The 11,404-nt window shown below is 38.6% G+C and overlaps 1 pseudogene; it reads right to left on the bottom strand.

Annotated features, from left to right (window-relative positions):
- Positions 1 to 1,134: 1,134 nt before the first annotated feature.
- On the bottom strand, positions 1,135 to 1,517 carry LOC134363316 (SUZ domain-containing protein 1-like; annotated as a pseudogene).
- Positions 1,518 to 11,404: the final 9,887 nt, after the last annotated feature.

The raw sequence follows: 11,404 nt of genomic DNA, 5'->3' as shown, positions 1-11,404 counted from the left end.
CAAGTACCCTGATACTCCCTGCTCTCTTCTAGCAAGCCCGGCTGGTAGGGAACTATCCTGATGTGTATGGGAAGGGGAAGTCTGTTCGCTTTCCCTGTCTCCAAAATACTAGAGGTGGGGTTGACACCCTCCCCAGGCTCACTGAGCCTGCAGAGCTAGCCCAGTCTCTGGGCAGGGTCAAGATGCCCTGAGACTTAGCTGAGGGAGGGAGGTATAGGAATGGGGTGCTCATCTGTCCTAGGGGCTGCAAAGCCCTGCCCCTTTTCTGGGCAGCAGTAGGAACACAGAAGCTAAGCTCACCAAAATCCTATTGGTTAATGTTCCTAGTGAATTTCCCAGAAACATTTTATTTTTATTTTATTTTTTTATTTTATTTTATTTAAAAGATGACCGGTAAGGGGATCTTAACCCTTGACTTGGTGTTGTCAGCACCACGCTCATCCAGTGAGCTAACCGGCCATCCCTATATGGGATCCGAACCTGTGGCCTTGGTGTTATCAGCACCGCACTCTCCCAAGTGAGCCACCGGCCGGCCCCTTCCCAGAAACATTTTAAAGTAGAGTACCACACTACCCTTCCTCAATTGAAAATTCATTGAACTGCTAAAACCCCTCCCATGCACTTTTTCTTGCAAATCAGATACTTGTAAAACAACCAAAATAGGAAGAAAAAAAAGGAATATTTTCAAATGGAACTTACTTTGTAAGGGAGGAAGTTATGCACTTGGGGGGGTGGGCAGGAGTTCTCATTTGTGTTTTGAAATCCTAGGTTAATGAGCACATTAAACTGTTATTGTTGGCACTGGCTTTACCCCAAGTGGCCAAGTGGCACTGCCTGACTATTCTGAGTCCTCTGTGGGTCCCCCAGCCCTTCCCTAACCCCCACCCTTTCCCTTTCCATTGATTTGGGACAGCCCTTGTCCATGTGTCAATCACAGTGGGAAGCAGGGAATAGGAGAGGTCACAGTGCACAGGGATCAAGGTCACAGTGGGTGGAGCAAGGGGGATCACAGTGCAAGTAAGTCAGGTCATTCCCTCTGCTCAGGTCCAGCTGTCTGCCACGGCAGTGTGACCTGTGGCCCGCGAACAAGGAGGTGGCGATGGCGGCGGCAGCAGCACTCTTTCTTGCCTACATTTATCTGTGCTGTTTGAAGCCTTGTGACCCTTCAAGACCCAAAGGCTGTCTGATCACATTATTGAGCTGTCTGCTGTCTTTGGGTTGGGAGAGCCTGGTTGGCCTGTTGAGAGTGGGTTTCTCCCACTCCTCCTCAGGGCTGGCGCCGCCCGGGGTCTGCTTCTTGGCCTTGGCGCACTCTGCCTGCCGCTGTGCCAGGGACTTGACTGGAAGGGCTGGCCTGCGGGTGGGGCTGCTGACCACACCGTCGCTGCTGGGCCTCTGGAGGATGTGGGGGTGTGGGAAGGCTTTCGTCCCGAATCACAAGGGCACTTTGGGAGGGGATTTGGATTTCCACTGTCTGCTGCCTTCTCCCAGCGCTCAGCAACCTCCTCATCTTCCATCTTACTCGCTGCTTTCCCTCCTCTCCAACCCCCTCCCCATGCCTGTGCCCTGAAGCCCACGTCCATTGCAGGTGCAGGAACGCAAGGCTTTCAAATTTATTTATTTTCAATTGACACGTATTGATTATACGTATTTACGGGGTACAGGATAATATTTCAATACAAGTATATAATGGGTGATGATCAAATCAGGGCAATTAGCATATTCATCATCACAAGAATTTATCATTTCTTCATGAGAGCTCCTTTATTTCTATTTAGCCATTTGAGAACATACAATAAATTATTGTTAATTATAGATGCCTAGCACTACTGTAGACCATTAGAACTCATTTTTCTTATCTAGCTGTGATTTTGTATCCATTAATCAACATCTTCCTATCCTCCCCTTCCCTTCTCAGCCTCTGGTAACCACAATTTTACTCTCTGCTTCTAAAAGTTCAACTCATTTTTTTTAGCTACTGCATATGAGTGAGAACATGCAGTATTTATCTTTCTGTGTTCGGCTTACTTCACTTAACTATGTCTTCCAGGCTTACCCATGTTGCTTTAAATGAGGGAATTTCATTCTTTTTCACGGCTGAGTAGTTTTCCATTGTGTATATATACCATGTTTTCTTTATCCATTAATCTGCTGATGGACACCTAAGGTTGATTCCATATCTTGGCTATTATGAATAGTGCTGCAAAAAACATGGGGCTTCAGATAACTCTTCAGTATGCTAATTTCCTTTCTTTTGGATAAATACCAGCAGTGAGATTGCTGGATCATATGGTAGTTCTATTTTTAGCTTTTTTAGGAAGCTCTATTGCATTTTCCATAATGGCTGTACTAAATTACATTCCCATCGACGGTGTATAAGAGTCCCTTTTTCTCCACATCCTCGTCAGCATTTGTTATATTTTGTCTTTTTGATAATAGCCTTTCTAACTGAGGTGAGATGATATCTCATTGTGGGTTTGATTTGCTTTTTCCTGATGACTGGTGATGTTGAACATTTTTTTCATATACCTGTTGTCTTCTTTTAAGAAATGTCTATTCATGTCATTTGCCCATTTTTAATCAGATATTTGTTGTTGTTGTTGTTTTGCTGTTAAGTTCCTCATATATTCTGAATGTTACTCCCTTGTCACATGAATAGTTTGCAAATATTTTCTCCCATTCTGTGGTTGTCTCTTCTCTCTGTTGATTGTTTCTTTTGTTGTTCTGCTTCCGATCTTAATCCTGTCCTTGCATGTCTTTAGGAAGGAGAGCTATACGTCTCTGTTTTCCAAAACTATCCTAGAATAATAATTATTATAATTATATTTAATTATAACTAATATTATTAATGGCACTCCTTTAATCATTAATGTAATTAGAAGTGACAAGGTCACCCTAACTTTATGGTGATGTCAATTTTGTGGGGCTCCCTCCGTATGGGTCTCTTTACTGGAGAATCAGACACTTTGAGCTTTAAGCCCTTGGTATTCAAGAGTAATCACCAAGAATTTTTTCTTGCCTTCTTGTTTGTTAGAATCTGTTGGGCTGTGAGACACTTTTTTTTTCTTTAGAGAAATAGGAGGGTACAACATCTACTATTTTCTGAGTCTTTAACATTTAAAAAATATTTTCGAGTTTTCCTTACAGGTTACAAAGACCGCTTAAGGACTATGAGGGAGGCACTAGACAAGCACTATTTTGGACCGCTATTTTGATTGCCTTATCATTTACATATGATGTCAAACTCATCAAGTCATTTACTTAGCAGTACAGGGCTAGAGCAAGACCCAGTTACTAAGGGATATGAATAAAAATTTTAATAGCTTTGAGAGAGAGAGAAAGGAGGAGACAGAAGAAGAAAGGGTAGGAGGAGAAGCAGGAGGGAGGAGAGAAAGGGGAGGGGGAGAGGAGAAATGAGATTCATTCCAAATTCTGGTCCTGATGGATTCTGACATTACCAAACACAGATGAGCTCAGGTTTAAATCAGTCTAGCTTAAATGAGAGTAATGGAGAGCACATCTACACAATACTGATTATTCAAATGAAAACTCACTTATTCAGCTCAGACTCAAAATATTTCAAAATAACCAGATCTACACTATTGTATAAACATGTCAGCTTGATGATATTCTCTTTGTTTTGTGATCAATAAGTGATTTGAACAGAAATGCACATAATTTCCAGACCGAATGCACCACTCAAGACCAAAATATGAAGACAGTGCTACAAGTCAGAGTAATGACTATAAACTAGTGGCTGGAACGTTTTTAGGCCGAATCCAACCACTCCCGAGTGTGGCCACATTCGAGCAGCTCCTGTCATGTTTCTGAGATGGAGGGAAACAGAGTACAGGTCACAGAGAATCTTGGGAACAAGAACAGAAAAATAATACCACTTCTTGAGCACCTACTATGTGCTGGACACTGTTCTAGGAGCTGTATGTGCACTCTTGCTAATCCTCTGAATAACTCTGAAATGTAGGTAGGTACTAATGTTCTTTTGAAGATGAGGAAGTTACCTTAAAGTGTAAAAATTGTTCCCAAGATCACCTGGCTGGATTTGAACTCAGATCTCTCTTTTTTCACAAAGAAAGCTCTTTCCACTATATTCTGCTATGAAAGTCATTGCTGGAACTATATACTTCTTATTTTCATATTATAATCAAATTTGCTAATTTAATGACTTATTTATTGTCTACATGTGGGAGCAATCATTGTCATCACCCTAGTAGGAAGTGTTCTCTGCTCTCTCTGAGTGCCAATACCCTAGACCACTCAGAAGACTCTTACCACGTCCTGCTAGGTACTATGCCTATTGGTGCCCACTGTTTAACTTCCCTGCTAGCTATACATTTCTCAAGGAGCCCGAGACCATGCCTTCTCCAACTTTATGTTTCCATACTATACATCCTTGCACACAGAAGGTGCTCAAGAAATACTTGTTGAATGAATGATTGTCACATGGTGTAATATTGAAATTTACTTACTATGAAACTCACCTGAATAGGAACAAGACCAGCAACTGTCTTGCTGGAACATTGTTTCTCAAATGTTACAGTGTAAATGCACCTGGGGATCTTGTTGAACTTCAGGTTCTGATTCAGTAGGTCTGAGATTCTATGTTTCTAACAAGCTGCCAGGTGATGCCCTGCTGCTGCTCTTTGCCCACACTTTGAGTGGCAAGGTCCTAGAACCAGGAAAGTTAAGAATAAAATTCTGTAGTACTTAGATTTTTCAGTAGGGACTAAAGGGATTTCTGGTGAAAATAAAAGGAATGTTTGTATCAAGGGCAAATTTAGGTGGTATCTTTTCAAAAAGGTATGGGAAAAGGGCTAGAAATTTGGGGGAATTTAGGAGACAGTTTCAGTCAACAAGCATTTATTAAGCATTTTCTCCGTGCAAGTCACTGTGTGAGTCATAGGGAAACACTATCAAACATGTTATTCCTGGTCTTGCTGTGGATTTGTGCCTATTACTAGCTCACTATGTGTTCTTTGGCATTTGTTTTCAAACTTGAACGTGCATAAGAATTACCCACAGAACTTGTTAAAACACTGTTTTGGGGCCCCACTCCCAGAGATACTTACGCAGCAAGTTGGGGTGGGACCCATGATTTTGTGTTTTTAACCTGCTCAAAGGTTAAGTCAGAGCTGTTGGTCTGAGGTCCACACTTTGAAAACCACTGTTCTAGGAGAATGAACTTAACACATGAGGTTGCTTTCGGCTCCAAATCTAAAATCTGTATTACCCAGAACATAAACACAGGACTTCAGGTTAGCAGGCCAGAGACCCGATTGAGTTAACAGATGTCTCTGTGCTTTGTGATCAGAGGGGAAACCTGAAGGCATCTACTAATTAATAGCAAGCTCAGTTTTAATGAGATAACTGGTTAAAATATACAGAATTGGAAGGAATTACATTTAAATGTTAGCTGTGGCCAATTATGAATGATTTTTGTCTTATTTTTCTGTAATTATGAACTTAATATAATAGATAATTCTTTAAATAAATTTTAAATAAGTTTTATATGATAAATAGATAAAGATTTTTCATAGAAAGCAAACTCTAAGTCAAGGTTAAAGATGTCTGCTATAATCTTCACAGCTACTTTTTCCATAATCAACATTCTTCAACTAAATGACACATGAAAGAAAGGCATCCTTTTTCAAACTTATTTGTTCATACATTAATATGAGATCCATTAGGAAGATTTTGATTGTTTCTTAACAATAAAGTCTTTGAAAGGCACACTCTAGCTAAAATACAAACACATCATAATTAAGCATTCAACAGCAAATCTTTTATCTAGGGCAGTCCATTTATATTTCTAAGGTACACAGCAGTCAGTAGGCATTAAATGTGCATGTGTGTAGGTGTCTATGCATATGTGTGTGTGTGCTTTACTGGATCAGTAGGACAAATACCATGAAATGATCGAGTTTGCCTCAGAGTTCTCATTGGTCTCTATTTACCTGGCTCCGCAAGAATCCTCAAGTTGCAACCTGGCCAAACAAGTCCCTTTCCTCCAGTTTCCACCCCAACATGCACGCATGCACGCATGCGCGCGCACACACACACACACACACACACACACACACACACACACACACACACACACACACACACACACACACACACACACACACACACACACACACACTTTCAACAAAGCTTCTATTTCATTCAGACCAGTATCTTCTGTTTTCCCACCAGAAGACTAAACTGAAGGCCCTTGAAAACAAGTCATTTCTAACTATTTTTCCTAGATACGTCAAAAGCACCGATAGGGCTTGGTTACTGTTTCATGAATGAATGTCACTAGCCTTTGTCGTTTTCGAACAGAAACTTCTACCTCCCCCTCCCCCACCCCCAAGCAGGCACTTGCTCTCACTTTCTCTCCTCAGAAAGTCTTCTTTCCTCTCTTCCATGAGGCCTTTGGAGGGAGCATACGTTTCCCAAGCCATTACTACATTGAAACCCCCACTCCATAGCTCAACACATGCATTCTATTTTTGTTTGAGTGCAAGAGTTTTGACTTCCCAAAGAGATTACAAATTCTGACAAGATTTTATAGCTCTAGGTTTTCCACAGTTTTAGAGTGAGAATGTAATTCTGAGATGGATTCCTGAGCTCCCGCCTGACAATTGTTTTCTGGAACAATTTTTTTTTTTTGGTGGCTGGCTGGTACAGGGATCTGAACCATGACCTTGGTGTTACAAGGCTGTGTTCTAACCAACTGAGCTAACCTATCCAGCCCCGTTTATATATGTTAATGATTGCTAATGACCTGCATTTTTCTCTCTACTGTAATATACAAATATAAATATAATACATTCATATATCTCCGTCTTCCCCTTCCCCCAACCCCCACCCCCACCCAAGCAGCTTAAATCTTTCAATGGCTCTCCTCCTGCTCTGGCTAAAAAGGGCCCTTCATGCCCAGCCAGATGAAGCTTCTAGCTCCTAGCTTCATCTCTTACTACTTCTTTCCAGTTCTGGATTCCACCAGATCTTTGCTCATTGCTTGGTACATCTCGCCTTCCCTTTCTTCTGACTGACAAACATCCTAATCCCGTGCTAACACTTATCACTCTTTATTTAAATTGTCTTGTTTCTTGTCTGATTCCTATCCAGATTTTAAGTGTCTTTAGGATAGAGACCATTTATTATTCATTCATCTTTTGGGGGGGTGAGGAGGGTGGGCATCAAAACAGTGTTTGGCATATGAGTTCTTAAAAATATTTCTTCAATATTGAGTACATAGATAAATGCTTTGTCCCAAAGGAATCAGTGGGCATATTGAGCACATCAGCAAGTCACTGGAGGACATATTTTAGAGGTGGGAAAACCATTTTCTTCAAATCATACCTGTAGGCGGCTACATATGCCTCAGTCCAATCTTAGATATTTTTCAGTCAAACTGCAGATGAAAGAAAGAGAAAACATCCAGCACTCACTCTTTCCGAGTCCTTGACTTTCCACCAATAGTGAAAGCCAAGGACTTCCTTAGGGTATGGCATTTTGGAGTCTGCAACATTGGAAGTATTGGCTTGTCATTCTCAGGAAAATGTGGTTAAGGGGAAAGAAAGTGGCTCTGATTGCTGGTGTTAAAGCTTACATGGCTACAATTAGCCCACATCCCTGTCTCTTCACCCCACCCCCAGCCCCACTTTGCCACTATCCCCAAGGCAAAACCTGTGTTACTATACACACCACCTCCCCAGATTGAATGTTAGCATTGTCCAGGCAAAGAACTCTGTGCCAGGAGGAATCAGGAGACTTGGGTTGCAGTTGTAGTTTTGATTCTAACTATAGGTGCAAGAGGGTCATTTGATACCTTGGGTCCCATTTAATACCTCTGCCAGTTGAGAATATAGGATTGCATTATCTTGCTACCTTCAAGTGCCTTCAAATTTTCCCGATACCCATTTTAATGTGATTTCACTTAAAAAAAAGAAAGAAAGAAAAAAAAAGAATAAAAGAGAGAAAAGAAATAGTGGCAGGGTGTTTGATGAGATCATGGCTTAGTTGGGGCTTGGTGCTTAACGGAGATTTTTGCCTCAGGAAACGCATCCCTGGAAGTGACAAATTTCATTGTATTGGCCTGGCATCCTCAGTCCACTGGGCCTAGCTAGGGATTCCCCAAATCAGCACATTGCTTGGAAAAAAAGTGTGTCTGATCTCAGAGAATGGTTTTTGAAAAATAGAGACAATAGATTTAAGTAAGGTAATTTGCTTCGTTCATCATTTTTGTCAAGAGACCCACAATTCATGTTGGCCTGCTTATAAATTGTCATTCCAAAGTATTTTAAAATAGTACATGAACTTCTGGGTAATCAGATCATAGAAAGAGATCATTTTTGTATCTCAATTGGTCTACTAATTTGTGATCATTTAAAAAGACCAGCTGCCTTTTCATATTCTAATTTCTACCAATAAGAATGTTTTCTCCAGGCAAAACCATAAGAAGTTGCAAAATACTGCATTTTAAATAACTACCTATGCTACAATTATAATAGTATTAATTACTCTATATTTCAACATTATTGGTTTTATCTTAGAATTATTTACTTTCATTATTTAAAATGCGCAATATGTATTCCTTGCTGAAAAAAAATCAGAAAATATAGTTAAGTAAAAAGAAGGTAGAAAACACCCATAAACTTCTCCATTCATCTAGAGAGAACAAGGTTTACATGTTTCTCTATCCCCATCAGAATTTTACATTTATTTACATAAATGTGATTATACTACAGACAGTCCCCAACTTAACAATGGTTCAATTTAATGATTTTTTAACTTTATGATGGTACCCATACAACCATTCTGTTTTACACTTTCAGTACAGTATTGAATATATTACATGAGATATCCAACACTTTATTATGAAATAGGCTTTGTGTTAGGTGATTTTTGCCCAAGTTTAGGCTAATATAAGTGTTCTGAGCATGTTTAAGGCAGACTAAGCTAAGCTATGATGTTTGATAGGTCAGGTGTATTAAATTCATTTTTCTCTTATGATATTTTCAACTTATGATGGATTTACTGGGACATAACCACATCACAAGTCAAGGAGAATCTGTATACAAATTGTACTTTAACTTTTTTTATATCAGTGTTTCAGTAAAAACTTTCTGTCAGTACATACAGATCTTCCAAGATTTCCTGCTTTGAAGTGAGACGGTTGTATGTTTTGGGGGGACTTAACCTCTCTAAGTCTCTGCTCTATGATCTTTAAAATGAGAATTATTTCCATACTTACCTCAAAGCATTGTTGAAAATATTGAATGAAATAATGAATTTAACTTAGAGTTTTGCTAGTGGAACTGAATTAAAGTTAATACTAATATTATCCATCTTGATAGCTGTATAGGATTCTAGTATACAGAAGCACCATAATCTGTGTAACCATTTCCTTACTGGTAGACATTTAGTCCCCCCCCCTCCATTTTATATGCACTTACAAACACAAAATATTGCACTAAACATTATTTTACATAAATAATTGGCAATATGTACAATTATTTCCTTGGCATAAACTCTTGTAAGTGGAATTGCTGGGGTACAGGGTATGTGCATTTTAAATGTACATGTTGATAGATTTCTTCCTAAGAGATGCTATAGCCATTTAAAGTCCTTTGAACAATTTTCCTTTTAATTTCTTTTATGTTGTTATTTGCTATACAGAAGTTTGTTGTTGGTTATTTTGTCATAAAGTTAAAGCTGCCAGAAATCTCCTTTATGGTTTCTGGACTTTGTGTTATGCTAAGGTTAAATAAATATTTTAATATATTTCCTTTTAGTAATTTTATAGTTTTGAAAAATGTTACATCTAAGTTGTTAATCCATAAAAATATATTTTTTGTGTATGGTTGAGGTGGACATAAATTAATGAAAATTTATATAATCTTTTTTTCATGGTATTGGTGTAGTTTCATACATGTATGTATAAGGTATATAATGCCATAACATATAATAGCTTGTGTAGTAATATTCAGAACTTTGTTTTTTATTTCACTCAGTGATATGTTTTGGATATATTTTTGTACCAGTACAGAGAAATCTATTTCATCTTTTCCTTCATATCATATTCATAGTATGATTCTTGCATAGTTTATTTAGCCAGTCCTCTGTTGATGGTCATATAGAATTTCCGATTTTTCACTCTTCCAACCACTGCTAATCTTTGTACCTATTTCGTTACGAACATGTGCTAGTGTTCCTCAGGGAAATATGGAGAAGTGCAATTGTTGAGTCAATGGGCTATGCATGTCTTTTATTTCAGTAGACCCTGCAAAATTGGCTTACCAATTTTACATTTGTATCTGGTATATGAGAGCAATCCTGCTTATTTAAAATCTCCCTTTACTAATACCAAATTCCCACAGCCTGTTCCCAGACTCTATTCTATTCCCCTGATTTGTCTGTTTTACTAACACCTCACTGTTTTGGTAGAATTTGGGAAATCCATGAATGAGGGTCAGGCCTAAATGCCGTTTAATACTTTCCACTTCTTCAAATCATACAAGACAATTCTTTTTCTATCCTCAGCTCCAAAAATTTTTGTGTGAGCTTTTTGTGTAGAGTTGTCTTCCTCTATTTTCCACAAAGGTGTTACAGTTTTAACTATTTGCAGGAATATTTTAAACTCTTTATTTAAAGACACAGCTACATAACTTTGACTAATGCAATGGAAATGAGAATCAGAGAATAAAAAATTTCTCTATGTGCCCTTCTGAGATGAATTCTGTACTTCTGTAAGATGGGAAAAAAGATAGGGTATCAAAAATGTTTCTCAGTTCCTTGCGTGCTCCTATGGTGGCTGCCATTTCCCCCTTGGTCCTCTTCCAGGGGGCAAATCTGAGGAATACTGGTAAGAAGAAAAGACTTATCATTGCTGCTATTGCTTTGCCTGTTTTCTTTCCCTTGTTGTTTGAAGAGTGCTTTAGGCTACAGGACACTATAATTTTAGAATGAACATCATCAGAACTGGGGACCCAAGAGATATAAATTCCTAGAACACAAACTGTTTAATTACTGAAATTTTATGATATACTTTGCCACCTGGTAGAATAAGCCCTTTCTCATTTTTATTTTTTTTTTTAACATGTTTTTTGAGCTATCATCACACATTTCTTCTTCCACGTAAACTTTAGAATTAGTCTGTAAAGGTTAAAAATGGTATTAGGATTTTTATTTTGTTTGCATTATATCTCTACATTTACTTGGAAAGAATTCATTTGTTTATCACATTGAGTCTTCTCAATCAGAAAAGTAGTATGTCTCCAGTTTTTCAAATCTTCTTTTGTGCTCTTTAGAAGAGTTCCAGAGCTGTCTTTATTCATGTATTTCTACTTTCTAATTTTGTTCCCCTCTCATTTAAAAAAAACTTTTTAATTGTAAA

The sequence above is a fragment of the Cynocephalus volans genome, chromosome 1, assembly GCF_027409185.1.
Source record: "Cynocephalus volans isolate mCynVol1 chromosome 1, mCynVol1.pri, whole genome shotgun sequence".
In the NCBI taxonomy this organism is placed as follows: domain Eukaryota; kingdom Metazoa; phylum Chordata; class Mammalia; order Dermoptera; family Cynocephalidae; genus Cynocephalus; species Cynocephalus volans.
Note: the sequence above shows the minus strand (reverse complement) of the source record. Positions and strands in the feature narration are given on the sequence as shown.